Source organism: Gossypium hirsutum, chromosome A09 (assembly GCF_007990345.1).
Source record: "Gossypium hirsutum isolate 1008001.06 chromosome A09, Gossypium_hirsutum_v2.1, whole genome shotgun sequence".
Taxonomy (NCBI): Eukaryota; Viridiplantae; Streptophyta; class Magnoliopsida; order Malvales; family Malvaceae; genus Gossypium; species Gossypium hirsutum.
In genome coordinates this window covers 45,610,253-45,615,501 of record NC_053432.1, presented here as the reverse complement: position 1 = coordinate 45,615,501, position 5,249 = coordinate 45,610,253, and positions in this window count along the sequence as shown.

Genomic DNA, 5,249 nt, shown 5'->3' with positions numbered 1-5,249 from the left:
TTGTGAAAACTCACCCTTTTTCTGTTTAATTCATGTAAGTAATCCTTAGACTTGACGTGTCGGTGCAGCGGAGGATTTAGCGGTGGCCACACGATTTTCCACTTGGACTATTTTCTGTTTACGTATTATTTAATTTATATTTGGGGAAAATTTGATGTAATTAAAGCCTTTACGAATTTTTGCTTAATTTGGATTTTTGGAATGTTTTACAAAACCACCACGCATATGAAAATGCTTTTAAAAGCTTTCACGTAAAAGCAATGTTGTAAATTAAATCAACTAGAATGCGTATTCCTGGGCTAAGTACAAGTTAATAATTGGAACGATTTTAAGGTCTATGTAGTTTCAAAAACACTCTCATGTGACATCGCTAGATTCGGCCATAACGTCCAGGCCGGGTTTGAGGTGTTACAAGATTAGTTAATTTAATAGCTACATATGAGCAGTAGTTAGAAAATTACCAAGTTACGTGAATTTATTTGTAACAACATGAACATAAGTTTAGTAATTCTAAGTTAAGAAATGTAATTAATCTAACACAATAGTGTCATCATTAAAATCATCTTTTGAAATTATGAATTGGAACTTTTATTTTTATTTTATTTGATTTACTTAGTTAAATTTTAGTTTTTTAATCACTTCCTCAAAGCCAAAATATTTTTCTTCATCAAAGTGTTTTAATTGCATTCATATAACTTGACATTTACTTGTCACTTTATTACTTATTGTGGTTGTGTACACTTGCACAATTCCATCATTCCAGGCAACAATGTGTAAAACCATAACTCTGCTATGGCAATATAGAGAGCTCGCCAGGACATTAAACACAGGATCATCCGCTGAGATAATAAAAATGGGAAATCTCGCTAGGGCGGTGATCATGGAAGAATCATGCAAACGAGGAAAAATGAAAGTATTGACATGCGATAACTAGTTGATGAATTTAAGAAATCTGCCAAAAAGGGGAAAAAGAAATAAAAATAGGAACAGTCTACCGGAAGGGCATAGGGTGTTAAGCAAGCAAGAATCAGATATAAGAATGATGTTGAAGTAATGGCTTGCATATAGGCAAATGAAAGAGGTTTTATTCGAGGATCACAGATAAGGATCTACCAATAAGAATCGCCAAGGAGAGCTCAAGAAAACTCTGTGTATCAGAGGAGGACCTTGAAAGGTTAATGAGAGATTTATTTCGAGTATAAGGCTTCGTTGAAATTGTGGTTTCGTAGGGAGAATTAATCGTGTGTACTCCAAATAGTCTAATCGATAAAGAGGGGTTAGTTTAAGCCCATAGATAGAAATAAGTACTAGAAAGGGATAATCCAAGTGTCAGATATGTCTATAAAGACTATTCCTCTTTGGGTGGGAATCTATTGCAAGAATACTCGCCATAGAGTTAGTCTCGTAGGGAACTAACACATGGAGGAGGTTGTAAATTTGAATGGACGCCTAAATATCAATTTGTAAGAGATGGTAGGCCAAATCAGTCTGCTACTGATGAACATCACACCCTAAAAGTAAGGTATCATAATCAAGATGGGTTCGATAAAGTAATCCAAATAGCTTCTAACCAAGTGAAGGGAGAAAGAGACCAAGTCCGTCAGAGTGGCGTAAGTCCTCATTAGTTAACCTAATTGTCAGGAGGTTAGTATGTCCTTCAAAACTATAGTAAGAAAAAAGGAGTCCGCTTGGGACTAGTTAGATTTGGAATGTTAGTGAAAGAGGACAACCTTATAAGTATAAGTGGGAAAGAGAATCCATACTGATAACTGACCTTCAAACTTTGTAATTGAGGGTCAAACAGAAAAGTTATGTGTTTTTGGAATCCTGAGCAGGGTTGGATGAAAGAAATAATATAGGTGAAGAAAGGACAGAGTCGGCAGTTGTGGCGATACACCTGAGAAACCACCCAAACTAGTCAAATAGCTATAGGATTTGTAACAGCCCGTTTTAGGGTCAAATCGGAATAGTGGTTTCGAAACCAAAAATTTGAAGTAGAGATGTTAATTTTATTATTTCTTAAAGGTTTACAATATGATTAAATGATTGTGTGAAAATTTTGTTAAGAATTTTATCGATAAAATGTCCAATTTGACTTATAGGACTAAATTGCAATAGGTGCAAAATATGTGTTCTAGAAGCTAAGGGTGTTTGATTGTAATAAATTCTTAAATTGGAGGTCCTTAAATTGTAATTAGAACATTATACATTAGGATGGACAAAAATGGACATGGATAGGTGAAATTTTGAAGTTAGGCATTAAGGGCATTTTGGTCATTTGGTAAATAAAGATAAATAAAACTAATAAAAGATGTCATCTTCTCAATTTCATCCTCTTTGTGCTAAAAATTGAAGAGTCTCCATAGCTAGGGTTTTGGCCAAGCTTCCAGGCTCGATTGTAAGTCCGTCTTTGTCATGTTTTTAATGATTTTTGTGTTTTTGAAGTTGTCTCAACCTAATCTAGCTGTTTCAAGGACTAATTTGAAAGAAAATCAAAGTCTAAAATTTTACCCATGTTGAATATTTGTGTATTTTGATGTTTAATGGTAGAAAATGCATTTTTGGTGTTAGATAAATAATATTTACCAAGTGATTTTTGATGAAAATGTTAAATAGTGACCTATTTGTAAAAGTTGTAAAATGTGTGTTAAAATGTGAATAAATGAAAAATGTGGGCTGTTATGAGCATGAAAAAGATTCGGCTAGGCTTGGGTAATGAAGAAATTTGATGAAAATCATTTTACGAGCCTAGGGACTAAAATGTAAAAAGTTGAAAAGTTATGGGCAAAAATATAATTTTTGCCATAAGGTGTTTTTGGGATTAAATTGAATAATGTGATAATTGAATAAGTTAAATTTGGTATTATAAATCAAGAAAAACGAGGTTCTGACCTAGACCGGGGAAAGAACAAGGTTGTGGACTAAATCGAACTATTAACCATTTTGTACCGAGGTAAGTTCGTATGTTAAAAATAAGCTTTAATATGATTGTATTTTATTGCTTTAATATTGCATGAATTGAATGTTTGATAAATGTGGATGAGCTTAATCCTATGAACGAGTCCAAAGACGAATCGATAAGCAAGAAATCCAGTTTGAACCTTAGGAATAGGGTCGGATACAGGTGACATGTCATTAGGGTCATTATGTGTTAGGTGATTATGTGATCTGGGCGCTGGTCTCGTACGTCCTACCGGTGTCTGAGTATATCAGCATATGTTGCGGATGCTTGACAGCTTGTGCAAGAGCACTGTTTAGCTACGTCTTGACTGACAGCTTGTGTGAGCAAGCCCGTTGATAGCTCGAGAGTAAGTAACTATGTGATATGAGATTTGAGGTAGCATTGGCTACATATGTGGCACTAACTGTGCAAGAATCCCGAGTATCTGACATTATTATTCTGAGTAGTTCACGAGTATGTCAAAGTTAAGATTATGTGTAATTTTATTTCGAGATGGTACAGGTATGTACATGATGCTCATATTTATTAAATGCTTGAAATGATGAATATGAGGTAACTTTTGTGATGGAATAAGTTATGATCATGAGACTATAGTAAAGTTACATTTAATCATGTTATATCATTTGAATGTTATATGTATGGTAAGGTTAGCTTATTTCTTGCATACGAGCTTTCTAAGCTCTATAACTTACTTCGTTTATTTTCCATGTTTTTATAGTGTCACCAAGCTAGCTCGGATCAGAGATCGTTATAGACTGGAATCACACTATCAAAATCTCATTTTGGGTATTGATGATCTTAGTGTTTTGAATGTATGGCATGTATAGGGACTTGGTCATTTTGTTATATGTGTCATCATGATTTTAGCCAATGTAATGGCTTATAATTATCAATGGCTTGGTTTGATATTTGGCCATGTAAATTGACTTATTTTAGTTAACATGGTTGTAAGCCTAAGTATATCCATATATGTGCTATTGGTGTTATAGTCATGGTATGCTTGGTGTATGATGGAAAGTGATTTATATCATGAAAGTGAAATGTTTGGAAATGTGAAAGATTGATGAGATGATAAATTTATGTACAATTAGGTAACTTGAAAGTAGTTAATTGAGGCTTGATGATTGGAAATTTGCATGATTGATTTAGGGTATAATAAGTATTGTGAGTATGATCGATGTTGATATTGTATTGGCATGTGTAGGTCATAATTGTGGATGTTTGGTTGCCTAAGTATATTATGTTTTGTGTCTTTTAATTGGTTTAAGTGTATGTGTGAATTAGGGTGGCAAATGACTTGGTAAATAGCCTTTATTTTGTCCACAAGGGTAGACACACGTGTATGTGTCTAGACTGTGTGTGATACACGGCCTGTCCCATGGGGATGTGTGTTGGCCATGTGCCCCCTGCACCCTAATTTTGAGAAACAAAATACTCAGAATTGAGCACACGGGCAGAGACACGGGCGTGTGTCTCAGCTGTGTAGACGGCACAGCCTCGAACACGGGCGTGTGCCCTGGCCGTGTGAAGTTTGCACCTTATTTATGAAAATTAATTTTTCGCATAGCCTAGCACACAGGTGTGTGACTTGGCTGTGTGATCTTAATTTGCTCATGGGTTACAAGTCAGAGAGTTACATGGGGTCGAGATACGGGCATGTGTGACCACACGTCATGGTATGCTTGGTGTATGATGGAAAGTGATTTATAGCATGAAAGTGAAATGTTTGGAAATGTGATCTATTGATGAGATGATAAATTTGTGTACAATTAGGTAACTTGAAAGTAGTTAATTGAGGCTTGATGACTGGAAATTTGCATGATTGAGTTAGAGCATAATAAATATTGTGAGTATGATCGATGCTGATATTGTATTGGCATGTGTAGGTCATAATTATGGATGTTTCATTGCCTAAGTATATTATGTTTTGTGCCTTTTAATTGGTGTAAGTGTATGTGTGAATTAAGGTGGCAAATGACTTGGTAAATAGCCTTTATTTTGTCCACACGGGTAGACACATGTGCATGTGTCTAGACTGTGTGTGACACATGGCCTGTCCCATGGGAATGTGTGTTGGCCATGTGTCCCCTGCACCTTAATTTTGAGAAACAGAATACTCAGAATTGAGCACACGGGAAGAGACATGGGAGTGTGCCTCAGCCATGTAGACGGCACGACCTCGAACACGGGCGTGTGCCCTGGCCGTGTGAAGTCTGCACCTATTTTATGAAAATTAATTTTCCGCATGGCCTAGCACACGGGTGTGTGACTTGGCCGTGTGATCTTA